General features: G+C 38.7%; 1 protein-coding gene across 2 annotated transcripts in view; it reads right to left on the bottom strand.

Moving 5' to 3' along the window:
• JAK2 (Janus kinase 2) overlaps positions 1 to 1,229 on the bottom strand; it is a 57,799-nt gene extending 56,570 nt beyond the window's left edge. For both annotated transcript variants that reach the window (XM_075726988.1, XM_075726987.1), the window contains exon 1: positions 1,115 to 1,229. The gene's annotated coding sequence lies outside the window, so the exon portion shown is untranslated. The remainder of the gene's footprint in view (positions 1 to 1,114) is intronic.
• Positions 1,230 to 17,190: the final 15,961 nt, after the last annotated feature.

Genomic DNA, 17,190 nt, shown 5'->3' with positions numbered 1-17,190 from the left:
GTCCTGCACGTGGGTCACAACAACCCCATGCAACGCTACAGCCTTGGGGAGGAATGTCTGGAAAGCTGCCTGGCCAAAAAGCACCTAGGGGTGTTGGTTGACAGCTGACTGAACATGAGCCAGCAGTGTGCCCAGGTGGCCAAGAAGGCCAACAGCACCCTGGCTGGTATCAGGAAGAGCGTGGCCGGCAGGAGCAGGGAGGTGATTGTGATTGTTCCCCTGTACTCGGCGCTGGTGAGGCCGCACCTGGAATACTGTGTCCAGTTTTGGGCCCCTCACTACAAGAAAGACATTGAGGTGCTGGAGTGTGCCCAAAGAAGGGCAACGAAGCTGGTGAAGGGTCTGGAGCACAGGTCTTATGAGGAGCGGCTGAGGGAACTGGGGTTGTTTAGTGTGGAGAAGAGAAGGCTGAGGGGAGCCCTTATGGCTCTCTACAACTACCTGAAAGGAGGTTGTCTTGAGGTGGGTGTTGGTCTCTTCTCGCAAGTAGTTTGCGCTAGGACGAGAGGAAATGGGCTCAAGCTGCATCAGGGGAGGTTTAGATTGGACATTAGGAAAAATTTCTTCACGGAAAGGGTAGTCAAGCATGGGAACAGGCTGCCCAGAGAGGTGGTGAAGTCCCCATCCCTGGAAGGGTTCAAAAAACGGGTAGACGTGGCCCTTTGGGACATGGTTTAGTGGGCATGGTGGTGTTGGGTTGATGATTGGACTGATGATCTTAGAGGTCCTTTCCAATCTTAATGAGTCCTAGTTTTCACTTGCATTGTAAGTAATCCAGCCACCAAGCCAGGAAACATGAAATTGCTACTCTACCTTTAATTGGTTTAGTGGTGGACTTGGTAGTGTAGGTTAATGGTTGGACTGGATGATCTGAAAGGTCTTTTCCAACCTAAACGATTCTATGATTCTATGGGCTCTACCAGTTTGCAAAATCTAAACTCTCTTCTTGAAAAGAATCCTGCTCCTCCACCTTCAGTTTAGGGGTGGGTTGTGGGTTTCTAGGGAAACCTCCAGGGCTAGGATCTTAAGCCACACTACTTCAAACATACAACTTTGGACATTAAAAAAATCAGAGCATTCTCTCACTACAGATAAATTCCCGACTGTTAATTACCTTCTATCACTTGAGAAATCTCTGTATGAAACATGAGAGTGATGAAGCCCTTTAAATAAGCACATCACAAGTCACCCACTTGCTGCTGGTATCCACAGGAGGTCAGACAAAGCAGGCACACTAGCACTGGTGGAACATAATGTATCTGCAATAAAAACACACAATATTAAAAAAAAGTTAATGGCTGTGAACAATACATAATGCATCATTATTTAAGAATTCACATCTATGTTTAGCTTCAGATAGAGTGATCCACTCCCACCTCATTTGCCCAAATTCCTGTCATCTTTGCCAAGAACTTTTTAAATTTAGGGTTTTTTTAAAATATAAAGTTTTTTTTAAAAAAACATTTTTGAAAACACATTTTTTGTACTATCAGAGACTGCTCCTCAGTTCTAGCAAGAAATTGGTGTATGAAATAGACACCTGACTTGAAATATAATTACCAACTTTTTTTTTGCACTCACCATGTTTTTCTTTTCTGTGAATACAAGAATCAGTTTAAGAACTGATTGATGGCATTACATGAAAAAAGTGAAAAAGGAAAAGTAATTACAAAAAGAGACATGTTATGTTCACTTCATGTAGTAACACTCCCTTTAGCCAGAACAATTAATTCTATTTGAAAACTGACAACAGCCACTCATTTCAATTCGAGTGGAAGTTAACACCAAGTGTTGCAGCAGGAAGGACAAGGGCACACCCACCCTTGCTCTCTTTGCACAACATTTCTGTGGTTGCAAGAAACATCATTTGAAAGCACTTAAGCACAACAGCAGCTTCCTGCACCAGTGAAAAAATGATAAATTCCCTGTTGTGACTCACCCAGCATAGGAAAAAGCCTGATAGAGAAGCAAAAATTAATTTTAAAACTGAATAGAGGGAAAAAAATGCAATGGAAATTCAAAGGGGACAGAATTCAGAATGGGAGAAATCTGCAAGTTTCATATTTGATGATTCTTCAGACAGAAATCTGCCTGGACAGAAGAGAAGCGAAGGTAATCACCACAATTCCCCCAGCACCATGTGCTGTATCTACTGAGTCTATCATCAATACCCCAAGAAAAAGGAACCCATCTCAATGAGCGGTAAATTCGGCTTCTCTCCCCACAAAAGTCAGACTGTTATGGCAATGATTAGCATTTCTCCCCTTGCAACACTGGGTTTAGAGATAAGCCGTTTTGCCTTGTTTGGACAGCTGTGTATTTTGTATGCACCTCCAGGGATTCTCCTTCAAATGCTGTCTAGCCAGCCAATTAAGATCTGATCCAAAGTCCAGTACAGTCAATGCAAGTTTTCCAGACCTGTATTACAGTGCCAGAGGGGAAGAGGGGGGGTTGTTTGGGGCAGAGCAGTCTATCACTGACCTACCGAGCATGCATTCCATGCACACTGATCTGAGAGCACTGGCTTCAAACAAAGCACAGAATAACCACCTGCTCACGCAGGTTTCAGACTGAGGGGCATTGCTGGGTATTCTAAATTATTTTCTATTTTAAAAGTACTGTTCCATGCTCAGAACTGCCTTGCATTCATTATTCCCAGTCAGGCTCCTGACTTTGAGCAAAACTGCATGAAGATTCCCTGACTGTAGTTAATTGTGTAGTTTTTCCATAAACTCCAGATCAATTGCATAACATCATTAGCTATATGAGACAGCTGCTGATGAACTGATGGGACAAACCAGGTTAAGTTAAGAATTCAAACCATGTCTACTCTGCTTAGCAGAGCCCAATGGAATAAAGGTTGCAACATTTTGAATATTCTTGGTGACACTGCAGCTTGCATTTCAAATGCAAAAATTGGATAAAGCAGCCTAATATCAAGTCTATCTATCCCTCTTGACATGACAAATAGAAAAATGACTGCTTGTTTACGAAAGAGCAGCTCATAGCTCGGGACAAAAAGCAAAGAGATTTGGAGATGAAAAACTCCAAGCTGAACAGGCTCACGGTGGTTACAGTAACGTATTTCTCTCTCCCCAACCCCCCCCCTTTTTTTTTTTTAAAGAGAGACTCAAGCACTTCTATGTTTACAGACATACCTATTTACAGGATCTGCATCAAGACCTTACAAAACTATTCAGTTTACATATTTTCAGGTCAAGTAAGTCTCATCTGACACAACTTGTTCTTTTAGCAGCAGAGTTGCAAGGAATGTTACCTACATTCCTGGCTGTACCAGTCTGACAGTGCACCATCTTACCAGCAACCTAGCTCCCCCATTTTCCCTTTCCCTCCAATTTGTTCAAGTCCACACTAGCTTACACTTCTAGCAGCTGCAAGGATTTAAATGTTCAATTCCAAAATGAACTTAAGAGTTTAATGAAACTTAGTCAAAATAAATTAGCCCATCACATCCAAGTTGCCATTACCTGCAAAGAACACAATACCGCATTTGTTATTCAGAGGAGGTTTTACAACCTGAAACAGTCACTTCTCAGCAAGCTTTCAGAATTCCTATAAATACAATTAGTTTTTATTGTGCCTGTGTCACTGAGTACTTTGAACACTCAATTTACTAGCAAGTGAGGAGAAAGATCAAAACAGTATTTTCTATTAACAAGTACAGCATTGAAGACATAGGTTGTCTCCCAACAACTCAACATGTTTATTGCCAGTAGACTAGGACATCTTGTGTAAACTGAAGATGACAAAATTGTGCCCACTTTCCATCTGCTTATACACACATCTTTCTTTCAAGGAATTTGAATGAACATTGTAAATATCAATCACAAAAGCCTTCCCAAGTAATGGTAGGTAGGTGGTTAAGACTGTAGGTAAGAGACTAGAACAGTCTCAAATATGCGCTAACAGGTCTTACATTAGTCAGTAGTAATGGGAAAAAATCAGTAAGTTCTAAGAAGTATTACATGTCTTCTTGCAAGACTACCAAAATAAATCTTTTACCTCTAAAACCAAGATTAGACTTAGAAGAAAAGTCAGTTTCCCACTTTTAATTGTTTTGGTTAGTTTGTTCGGTTTACACTCAATAATGTGTACTTAACATTTAATTATAGTCTTCATAGTTCAGTTTCAATATACAGACAAATGGAGCACAACTAAACTTTCTCATAACACGCATCCAGCATGGCCTGTTACGCTATGAAATCTTTAAAAATCTTAAGATAACAATAGTGTTCATATTCTGCATGCAACATGCAGTATTCCTTGCATATCTGGTCTTATTTGTTTCGTGTATGCAAGTTTGTTTTGGTGTTTTTTTTTTTAAACACAAAAGTATACAACGTTCAAGGAACCAAATGCATACCTGACTTTGACAGGCAATGAAGTATTGTGTTTTTAAAACATCAGCATGTGCAGAAATGCCACTGCTCCTTAATGGACCAACAAGCGATTCTGAAGCCTTTGGTTCAGTCAGAACACACTATATCAGCTAGTATTTCACAAAAAATTCACAGCAACAGATTCACACCTTTCCACCACATTCACATGAAAACATTCTTCTGAGTGACTTTGATAAAGTACTCAACAATACCTTTAAAAATATTAAGCAATCTGCAAAATCTGAGAACTTCTTCCATTGCTTAGACAACAAATGCCAAGTATACACATAAAGTTCATCTGTGCTTTAAATGCATCATCTTCTGCATTAAGAAAACTCTGTTGTAATATCTGTTCTGACTCTAAAAATAGCTGTCACAAAACCATAAAATATTGTCTTAAAACATACTTAAAGATGTTTTGTAAAGAAAGTATGGCTTTCGTTTTCATGGTCTTTTCCTAACATGTTCTGCCTATTGGGGGATCTAAAAGTTGCCCTGCCACAAGATAAAGCCACTGACACAAGAAAACAACGGCTCATACATGAAACAACTGCAAAAAGTGACTCCAAAGGAATTTTCCTGTTTCATCAGCTGTACATTAATATCACACAAGGATTTTTAATACATCAAAATTTGAATGCACATGGTAACAAGCAGATACAGAAGGAAGACGACAGACTTAACATATCAATGACAAAACATACGCTAAAAAAGTGGAGAAGCAAAGATAACATTTGCCTACAGTTTTCACTTGGCAAACCACTGCCTGTATCAGCAATTCAGCAAGAGTCCATGAACTTTTGCACAAGGAAAGACTAATGATCCTGGCCTGATCCACTTGCATGACACACAGGGACTAAATGGATAGAAGCTCCTAGTATGAGGATTTAGTCTTTTCTTTCCAATTAGGAATAAAAAAATTAAAGTTTAAAAAAAAAAAAAAAATCAGGATTTCCAAGTTCTTGACAACAGAGTGAAGCCCTTGCTCTAGCTTATCCCAGGAAGAAAGCTACCTGGGGATTCTGTCAGAAAAGCAGAACAAACAATACATCCTAGAATCCTCAGCACCACAGTAACCTGCCAAGTATGTGAGTTACCAGAAAAGCAATCAAATCAAAGACCTGTGCACAGGCAACAGCTCTGCTTCCATGAGAACTTTGCCAAAAGTTGGTCCGTATCTGCAAAACATTTCCATTTCACCATGTCGATAAATTTCACAAAAGACTATTTCATCAGAAAATTTCCAAGCAATTCAAATGGTTGCCCAATTGTTTTGGCAAAGATTATCTCCCGAGACAGTGGCATCTGAGGATCCTTAGTCCATTCAGAGCCATCATTATCTGCACAGCTTATGCACAGAGGACATAGGAAAAGTAACCACAATAGGTCAGAAAGACCTTTTGCATAAAGTATGTGAAAAATGTCACCAATTGCCCATGATTCCTTTACACATCTCTCAAATTCTTCTAAAGTGACACCATAAAAGAGGACAACAGCAAAATTAGGACTAAGTGGTATTTTCACAAGTATGCCTCACCATGCTAGACTTCGTTCTATGAACTGTACTGAGAACTGAATTCTGTTTAATAGCTCAGACTATGAAATAAGGGTTAATTAGTAGAGCATAGGTCTTTCTTAATTGATTCTTTGATTTCTTTCAAAAAGACATAAAAAAAAAGAATTGTCAATGTTCCTGTGTGCATGGAGCAAATTAACTCAAAGTAAAAATTGTTTCTGAGGATTGCTCACTACCAGTCTCATTCTGCCTGGGGGCTTTTGGTTACCAAAAAAAAAAAAAAAAATTGGAGAACCACTGTCCTACACTGAACAATCAAAGCACTGGCTTCTATCTAGAAACAACTACCAGTGAATTACCAAGAAATTAGGAGACAATAAAAAAGGTTTAAAAAAAAAAAATCACATTTCAAAGTGGAAAAAATATTCCAACTCACACCTGAAACGGAAAAAAGTATTTTTCTATTAAAAGGCATTTTTATTGAAAACACCATCTAGGGGAAAAACCCTTCAATGATCTCTAGAGAATACATATGCCAGTTATAGCTACACTCACAGGTTAAAATAAATATTGAAAGTGCAAACAAAAGCAAAAAGTACAACGGCAACAGCAGCAAAGTAGTCTGTCAAATTGCTTGGCTTTCTTAAACATTGCAAGACTGAGATAGCGGGGAAGTGATGCTGGAAGACACTTTTGAAGAAAGCGAGCTATCCTTTTCCAAATGCAATTCCCAGTGTCATAATTGAAGGGGGATTTGTCAAAACACGAACCAACAGTTGCTGCTGCAGTACTGTGTTGCCAAAGAATAGCATCGACAGTTACAAAACAGATACCAGTTTAGCAGATGCTGTCAAGAACCAAGCAGGCTACACTAAGCTATCAGAAGTCATACACATTTCATGTTGCAGTCTGAGAGTGCTGAACAGTGGCACAGCGGACAACACCAGACATATGACAATGGAAAAGGTTTCAAGACTGTTATTCTTCTCTCAGCCTTCCAAAGACCTGTCCTTTTTACTGTGGCATGCAGGGATTTCTCAGTAAATGTCTGCTCTCAACAGCTTAACTGTGGAAGAAAGAGAACAGCCAAGACCCACCGCTTGCCGTAGTTTGGTACTTCTGAAGGGCGTCAGACCTTCGACAAAATTCTTTATCCTCTCCAACTACAGTAGTGCTCTGGAGCTCCAAGTCTCTAAAAAACGGTATCTTCTAGGCACATAACAATGCAACAGTTTCATCAAGCAGAGTTACATCCTGGTAGAAAATACAAAGTTCTCTTCCTTCACAGAAGATAAAAGGTTTCTCACAGCAAACACTTCTGTGAGGAAAACCAGTCATAACTCTTTCCAGTTGCCATTGGCTATTAGGATAAATTGCCCAGCTTGTGGTTGTTCAGGAATTTTCTCCCAAGACCTGGATTTTAAAAAGTTAAACCCTTTTGGACTTTCCTTCTGAATTCTGTCATCTCCCTTTTCTTGCCCTCTTATCTCACTTCCCCAGTCTGGCAACTTCCCTCCTCAGAGGTTAGTAAAACTACTGCTTCTACAGTAACTGTCATATGTGTTTACACTGTGCAGAAACTCACAAGGGCTGAAGAGCTAGAATTTTCTTCCTGTGAACCATGAGCAGAAGATTATGCAGCAGGGGGGAAGGGCAGTGACACCGCTAGTCTCCTGTAGGCAAGTAGGAGGTACACAGAAGGAGGAAGAGCTGAAGTAAAGACGAAAAATGTCAAAACAATGTTTAAAAACCCTCTTTCCCCTCTGTCAGTTAAGCGCATTCTTTTCCAACACAGCTTGAATTTAGTAGCATCAAAAAAATGGGGGGAAAAAAAATGAAGTATAGAAAGATCCTGATTACTGGCCAAGTATCAGAATAGCTTAAGAAAAAACTGTTACTCAAAGATGGATTAAGGAAATTTGCAGTCACCTTACGTATAGTGAGAAATAATTGCACAGAACAGTATCACTACGCCTCTGCTGTATTGTTCTAGATGAAAAGGCATCTCCAGTTTCAACAACCAGAATATCATGACTAAGACTACTCTTCTCTGTCAAACTCCTAAAACTCTACCTTTAGAAATTAAAAGTACACTTTTACACTTTACCTTACAGGGTAAAGCACCATGGAGAATATAATCACAACCCCAGCCACCTTTTCTGCCTGCAAAAAGAGAAAACAAAAAGACATCCACTACATTCTTCATAATATTATATTTATGAGGTTATCCCCCCTGCTGTTTCCACTTTTGTGGGTTCTTTGGTTTCTTTCCTCTCCCAGTTTTCATCACCTGACAAAAGCAAAGGGTAAAGTGGTCTTAGACAAGAACATTGCATAATATGGTGCATGATAAAACATGCATGACCTTGTTTCCTGTAACATTTTTCAGTGAAAAATGTGGGGGAGGGAAAGACTAGTAAATCTGATACAGTCATCAAAAATGTGAAAACATCTGGATGAATTAAGTTATCCCCTTACTTCTGTCCCAGCTTTTACACTACCTGAAAAGAATCTGAAAACATGTGCTTCAACAAATTAGCCCTTTGCAGAAATAACTGTCAGCATGTAAACAGGATAACATTTAAGTCAGAGTGAATCAGCAATCTCTACCGAACAGCCAAGAGAAATAGATGCCAGTGTCTTCTTTGGACTCTCCAGAAAAACTCTTCATCTTCAGCCTACCCTGCTTTTTACAGCTTCAGTTTAGAAATTGTGTATCAATAGGGCAGACCTGATGCAAATTTCATGTACAAATTCCCTCCTCAAGGTGCAGGGGTTTCTAGGGGTTTTGGTGTTGTTTCCCCACCACCACCTTTAGAAAAGCACCTAAAGTTTTGTAGAGGACCAAAGCTAGCTCTTTATAATGACACATCAGTTACAGAAACCTGGAACACTGATATGATTTAGAAGTGCTTAACTTTGAATTACCTTTGTTTGTAGAAAATGTAATTCCATACAATGCAATCTATATAAGATTTTTTGCATTTTTACTTAAGTTTTCTTTGGTATTGCAGATGCAGCTAAATCTTAAGCAAGATTAGAGCCTGAAGCTCTAAATCAGCTAATAAAAAATCTGCCTTAAAAAAAAAAAACAACCCCCAAAAAACCCCCAAACCGTAACACCTCCCCTCCTTGTCCCGCAACTTCTATCCTATACAGATTCAACAAGGCCACAGATGGGCATTGTGCACAAACTAATTTGTATTTATAAATCGTTACAGAATCAGGGCCTGGTCACATAATGCAACACAACAAAACATAAAAAAGACCCTCTGAGACATCTAAGCAACAATCTTGTGAGACAGCGCCACAGAAATATTTGAAATCAAGCGATTTCTGTAAACCAAAGTTTAATTAAATACTAATATTCTAAAAACTAAAACTATATAAATGCATTCTCAAGCCTACCAAATAATGATTTAGAGTTCAATTACCATATATATATAAAAAAGTTGCAGTTTGTTATTCCTTGATAGAAGGCTTGAAGTATTTTTAAAAAAGGAATACATTCTTTTTTTAAACCCTATTTTAATGCTTCATATTGTTGAATAATTTATGATAGCAATGTTGACGTTTTATCTTTATAATTCAGGAAAATGTACTTGCTTGATAGTTTACTTAATGCTTCCTTAATCATCAATGGCCTGAGAGCTCTCCACTTGTTCCCTATCTGAAATACCAGCCAGCTTTTGCAAAGATACAGCACTACATGCTCTGCCAAGATCATGTTATCGCTATAAACACAGATTGCCAGAAAAAAAAAAAATGGAAGCCAAAAAACCCAGGGCTCTGGAAGTAAACAAAGGTTCATCATAAAATGTACCATTAGCGAAGATTCTGCAAAACTCTAATGAAAATGACAGGGAAAAAACAAAAGTTTAGTTAAGACAACCATATCTCCACAATGTAACATTTCAGACAATCTGTGTTCTCTTGTACATTAAAAAAAAAAAAAAAAAAAAAAGAGACTGGTGCTTTCCCCCCCACTGGAGAAGAGTCATCATGTGTCAGATACTAACAGAACTCTGTTTGCTTTTAATGAGAAAGAAAATACTCCCAATTAAGATATACTTACAAAGAGCTCCCTATATTCATATTGCATATTTCCCCAAGTTCTGAAATAAGAGTGACACAAAACCTTTTTCATGATGCTTGATATTACATCCTGAAAAAGCATAAGGAAATTGCCAAAAGCAAGAACGTGAGAATTGTGTGCCCCAATAGATCAAAAAGCTCCAGCAGGCTACCTGACATGAAATCAAGAAAAAAAACAAAACAGAAAAGCAAATAATGATTTAAATAGGGGATACAAGGGCTGTAGACTAAACAGCTATTTGAAATACAACATTTTTTCTCTCTCAGAAACAAGAATACCAAAGTACTGGAACAAACAGTCAAGAAAGCAGTAGATTCTGTATTTCTTCATTTTAAAATATCAAGTGTACATGCACTGTTGCAAAATAGGCTTTAGATAAACCCGTGTTACTGAACTTGGTGGAGGAGGAAAGCCAAAATGTAACTGGTCTATGATATATAGAAGGTCAGATAAGAAGATACAGTGTTCTTTTCTGGATTTCAAAATGTGCTGCTATAGATTATGCTATTATCAGTTCCTCTATGAGAAAGCATTATAAAATAAAGATGAAACATTTATAGCGTGATAGTATTTTTAAACTGATAAGTTGTTTATAAAGAAGTTACATTCAAAATTCCCACTGAGCAATTATTCAACTATTCTTAAAAGTCTTTCTGATGACAGAAAACTAGAAAAAAAATTAAAACACTCAAGTCTCTCAGTACATAAGTCAAATTCCAACACAAGCTTTGCCTCTGAGCCCTTAAGTCCAGAGCTTTCATCTACATTTCAATCTTGGATGAGTTCCCACTACTCTAAGGAAAGTTCTGCAGGTGTACCTACTCAGTAATGCGAACCAAGACACATCAGTTCTTCCTGCTAGACCCCACTCCAAGTCAGAAATCATAGTGTTTCAATCTTGCCTAAAGGTTGAATTTTCCCATCCGCTTTTGGATGGAAAATTCAACTCTACCTAAGGTGATCTGTTCAAAATTTAGGATCCTTTATTCTCTAAATGACAGAACAAGATGGGCTTTTTCCTAGACCAATCTCAAACTCAAAAATCACTTCATTTTTCTACAGAACTTTTCAGCATATTATACGTACGTATTTGCAGCTTCACCTCAGCTCTGCCAAACTAAGAATTTCAGACCTCTCTGCCAGGGTTTGGAACAAGCTGCTGCAAAGGGGTGGACTTTCATGGACCTCAGGAACCACTTCCCAAGGCAAAACAGAAAAAGATTAAGTATTCTACACTACTTAACTTGTGGCTAACGAAGAGATGACAAAAACAAGCTATGACCATGATGCAATGAAAAACCCAGATAGCCCTCACAAAAAGGCCTGTTAAAGATACTGCAGACTCTTTGACACATTTTATTTCACTGAATACAATTACTTTTAATTAGATAAGCTGGAGCTAAGTCCGGAATACAAGTGAAATACAGTGTATTACAGCCAATTTTTTTTTTTTTTAAATTAAACTTGGAAACTACACTGAGTAAGACATGTCTCCAACTGAACTAGTCACTCTAAGAGGTTTTTGCGCATACATTTTCAGGTATAAGACAAATTGCTGAGACCCACTGAAGTCAACTAGAAGTTTAAAACCAATCATGGTCTCTCCTCTCTTTATGCATGCTTTGAGCTCCTAAAGATACACCCTAACGAACTACAAATTACTATAAATACTATTAGTTATTGGATTTGTTAAATTTATATTCCTATTAGCAAACTAAATCCAATTAAAAATCCTAAGCAGGAATTAAAAATGTCTGAAAGGACCACTTCTGACCAGGCATTCCAGTATCTATAAATGGATATCTCTCTACCCACTCCTGCCCTTAAGCATTTGCCACATCTGCTCACCTACCAGTAAACGATCCTTTAAATAGATTTTTGTTCTTAATTGGTACATAGTAAGGACTTTGACCACTAGTACATGCAAGAAACAGTCTACCCACACCTAGATCCAAACTAAACATCATGATATTTGTCTGCCAATTCATCAAATAATAATGGAGTTTAATTTTGTTAAAGCAAATAAGCTCACAGTGCGATTACATCCCTCTGACTGGCACAGAGACAAGAAGAAAATGTAAAAAAACCCACCCAAATAACAGGAGAAGCCAGACCATGTCCTTAATTTTTTAGATCACCAAGAGCATTCTTTGGTATTAAATTTATTTAAAAACAAAACCCCACAATGCAGCTTTGCTGAAGACAGAGCGTGCTTCTGTCAGTGGCAAACTTAGCCTCAGTTGCCATCAGATTACTTCCTCTATTCTAGGCAATCTTTACCTATTTGCATAATTCTGTAACTACGATAATTTCAGTTTGCATTGCACTTCAGTACTAGGGTGCTTTACATAAAACATTGTCACCCTTCTTATTTTCCAGATGTAACACAAGTACAAGGGTCTAAACTATTTGCCTATGTTCATGTTGTGAGCCACTGGTAGATCAAATATAAACATAATTCTTTGTTTCATAAAATAATTATTAGAACAAATCTCATTGTAAAGAACAAACCACCTCATAATTCCTTTCAAGAAAGGTAAATAGTTGAAAAATTAAGTAACACCATAAAGGAAGTGCTGTTGAAATTCCCAAACTGCTTAAACACTGCAAAAGGAAATCCATTTTAAAATTCAGCCCTTACCGTAACTCCCCATACACAGTGTCTCAGTTTCATTTTTCAGTTTTAGTATATACAGGAAACCTCAGGCAAGGGAAAGAATAAGAAACTCTCCTGAACACACAGAGTTCAATACAAAGGGCATGTGTAAGAAAAAAACCAAACCATTCCAAGGGGGAAAAAAAAAAAACCATTAAGAGGGAAAGACATAGATGCAATATATTTAACACATCTCAAAGTAACACAACACAATAATTCTGCAAACTGTTTAAGATTTCCATTCTCAATTACTCTTTAGAGTTCAGTAAAAAGAGAATCAGGTAACAAACGCGACACTAATGTGAACACCTCTATCAAAGCCTGCGGATATACTGTTCAGTACCTCACAGGGGACCAAGATATCCCTCATGCCTTCAGCAGAAATGGCATTCTTAGTGGCTCTGTGGTACTGATGCAGTGTAAATGCCATTACTATGCAGACTTAATGCCCCTGTATTATTCCAAGCAGTAAATAAAACCAGTTCACAGACATGGGCTCTTGTTATTCTTCCATCCCGACTCAGGACTGATGAGTTCTAAAAGAAGTGAAGTTTATCTCATTTAGCAGGCTTCCCCTCCCACTCCCCTGAAAATTGTTCATAGACAATATCACCATTTAACACATGACCTCATCAACCTACTGGCATAAGCAGCATACGTCACCATGACCACATGTAAGGATAGTATAAGCTGGGACAGATCCTGCCAGTCACTTCGACAGACAGTCAGAATTGCAAGTAGTAGTATAGCAGTTTCTTTTTCAGAAAAGAAATTAAGGCAGTTTGATGACTCTCCTAATCAATAAAGGATGTTAGGGGGTCTCCCTTAAAAGCAAATAATGTACGGAATGGTAGAGCATAACAGAGTCTTCCCTTGTGCTTCCTTTTACCAGCCACATGCTTTTCTTGACAGCAAGACAGTGTAATGGACGGATTCATTCTCTGGTGAAGGATTCCATCTCATCTGATGTGGAAACGTCCTAAAGCCAAATTATCCCTCTCTCAGACTATGTCCTGTTAAGCAATGTATGCACAGCAGCTGAGTCACACCTGAAGACTTCAGCCCATTTTATGTGTTGTATACAGTCTCTGCCAGGAAGAAGAAAAAGAGTGGGCAACAGGAAAAGCAAGCAAATCCTTGGTCAGAAACAGAGAGAATTAAGAGAGGAAAGAGGACAGGATGACCGATATCAGAAACTGACAGTTACAGCAGAACACGAGATCTTCTACAAAGATTTGAGAATCCTTTACTCTAAAACCTGGATGTTGCTTGTATAGTCCTCAAGTCTGGAATGCATTATTAGATCAAAACCAGAGATTAGTATGCCAGGTCTGAGCCCAAACGTCTCAAGAGACAGCTGTTTTAGCTCTTTCCCCATCCCCATTCTTCCTCCCTGCCAAGCTTCTCTAACAGAAAAATTCTCCTCTCTCACCTCCCACCCACAACTGGGTACAGATCCAGGTTTGAATTTTAACTGAAATAACCTCAGTCACCTATCATTTACTCCACCTTGTTTAAAATTAATTAAAAAATAATTAAATTTTTAAAAAACTAATTAAAAGTTAGTAGATTGTTAGGCAGGCATGACTTTAATACACACAAGATAAAATAGGTGAATGTGCATAGGCAAATGAAAAAAACTAGCAGGCTGGAACCCACTTGATCTCAGTAGGTACAGGAAAATACATAGTAGCTACTGAACATGACCAAAAGTCTGGATTCCATTTGATTCCTAGAAAAATCCAAAAAGAGGAAGGAAATTAAGGCATCCTGCCACAATCAACTTCTGCCAAAGCATTCTGTTTTGTTTTAACCTTTGGAAACGCAAATGAATGAAATGAAAACTTGGGAAGAAGTTTAAAACTACTGCTGAGAAGAAAATACCTTCTCACAATGATTATTTGCTAGGAGGCAGGACAGACACCAGAGGGATGAGATACTCCACAATGGGAAAGGAGTGAAATAAAAGCAGGAGCTTCAGTTCAAGTGGAAGACAGAGACAGCAGAGTCACACGTGGGACAGAAATCAAGAAAACTAGGAGAAGGGTAGATATTTATCCTACTTTATCTCCTGCACCTCTACATTCTTGTCTTGCAACTAAGAGTATATATGACTCCATTGTTCTCCTCCCATCTCTGACAGACATGGTCTCTCCTAATCAGGCCCCAAACTCACCCAAGTAAACCAAGTCTATGTGACTCCCTACCAAGGGCTCTCCTTTCCCAGTTCCTTCAGATTCTGTGAGTCTGCCCAGCATCCCCAGGCTACCGAATCAGGTACTGCAGAGCATATGGTAAGGATAACATCCCATATCACAGGGTAACAAATTAATGCATTTTCCATTCCCATGGTGTCCAAATCATAGCTACATGTAAGCAGAAATAAGAAGCAGGAATAGCTGCTGTTAAAAATATACCACAGGTGGTTGGTACCTCCCCACACACACACACACTTTTTGGAGTGAAGGAGAAATTAGTACTTTAATCGTTACCAAATATTTGTTTGGTTCTTCCATCACTCTCCAAACAACAGTTACTCATTCCGTTAGAGTGCTGGAAAAAGTTGATGGAGGAGGATTTGATCACATTTCCGAGCCTCAAGGAGTGGTGATTAGGATCTTTAAGCCAAGGATTTCAGTAATGTCTTCCTCTTTAAACATGGGGAGTAAATGGGAGACACCTCAAAGGCACCTAATGTCTTTGAGCATTACAACTGCAGCTAATGCCTTTGAGCATTAAAATTACAAGTGCCACCCTCCTGTTGCTGACATTTGCAGACCTTTTTTCTTATGAAGGTAGAATAAATGAAACCTATAAAATCATATTTTAAACAGACAGAAAATGAGAAGAAGTGGCAGAAAAGGTCTTTATGAGAAAACAAGACCATCAGGGGTGATTTATGGGAGAAGAAAAAAGGAGAAGGCTTAGGGAGTCTTTCAGTACAGCACTTGAGCAATACCAAGTTAACACAGGTGTGCAGATCACCTTTTGAACCTTCTCATTGTTCATGCAGTGTGTAAAAATACCAGTAAAAGTGACTGTTATTCCTCAACAAACTTGAGCCAGCATGGCACAAGAGGACATGCTGTGCATACTCCCAATGACAGAATAAAGAATATTTAGAGCCTCAACCGTTGACAAATGTTACCTGTTTTACCTGTTGCAGAAACCAACTAATCTTACTGAAAGAAACCAGAACACTTAATACTTGTAGCAACATGCTCCTCCAGAAGGACAAAGCAGGTCTAATCCCTGTGGTTCCAACTAGGTACTCTGTGATCTGCCACTCTGAAGCAGAACAGAGAGATAGGGAAGTAGCTGTGTTATTTTCTTATCACCTGGAATGTAAAATGAGCCAAACTAGAAATTATTATAAGCAGCTGGCTGTCTCCCAAGCGCATACAAAATAGAACCAAACAAACAGTTCTGCATAGCCCACCAGCTCACATGTGGACTTCATAGCTCTTCAATTTTTTTGTGGGCAGTCTATGCAAACATCTGCTCAGACAAACTACTTTTGCTTCTTCCTGGACACAAGAAATTACCTAGTTTTTCACAGAGCTTTTAAAACAGCCAGCCTAAATGTGAACAGGCTTCAGCAAGGTGTGTCAACTATTCCAGTGATTCTACATAAATCTTTGAAAAGGTGTATAAAATATGTCAATATCAGCCAATTTCTTCTCTAGCCAAACAGACATGCAATCATTGCTATGAGTTTCAGTGCTCTACTCACTGGTGGTCTTGATGGACAATCAGCTCCCAGACAGCTTTTGAAGCAGCTTGTCATTTCCAGGTTTCTCGCCACAGGGCTTCCCCCTCAACACACCGTGTTTTGGTAGTATGAGTCTGAAGGCTTTGCAACCATACAGAAGTTGAAGAGGTCCAAGCATAGACTGAGAAGGAATCTGGATGTTCAGAAGCACTAAAAGCAAGGGCCACACAATTAGCTGATCCTCACCTGCTGATGCTAAGCTAACATTGGTCTTTCTACTGCCTGATTCCTCAGTCACCCTCCTCCACCTCAGTCACTCATACTTATGTTTGAGAGGGCTTGTATGATATCCAACACACAGCAAACCCTCCCACAAGGGATGATGTATGTTTCATCTATTCACTGAAGGGGCTGTCAAAGTTAATCAAATGCACTTGTGGTACATCTCCTTCCCTCAGCTGCTTTACATACCATTATCATAATATATATGATGGATTTATGGACAATTAGAGAAAGGTACCCGCCTTTCAAGTAGGGATTTTTTTCAGCCTTTGGAAAGAATTCAAATTAAAGATAACTGCTTTTTTACTTCAAGCACATGCTTAAGTTGCAAGGCTAGTGTGGGTTTTTTAAATGAATAGTATGTAGTTATTATGATCAGTAAAGTATCAGTTTTACAATCAGTAGGTATGGCAGTAGGAGACAGGTCATCAGAAATTATTTTGTAATTATTAGCAGTTACCCTAGACTACCAATGTGATGAGCTTGAAAAACGTAATTTCCCTTCCATGACCAGTACATTCTGTGGAT

The sequence above is a fragment of the Pelecanus crispus genome, chromosome Z (assembly GCF_030463565.1).
Source record: "Pelecanus crispus isolate bPelCri1 chromosome Z, bPelCri1.pri, whole genome shotgun sequence".
Taxonomy (NCBI): Eukaryota; Metazoa; Chordata; class Aves; order Pelecaniformes; family Pelecanidae; genus Pelecanus; species Pelecanus crispus.
This window is presented reverse-complemented; position numbering and strand designations above follow the sequence as displayed.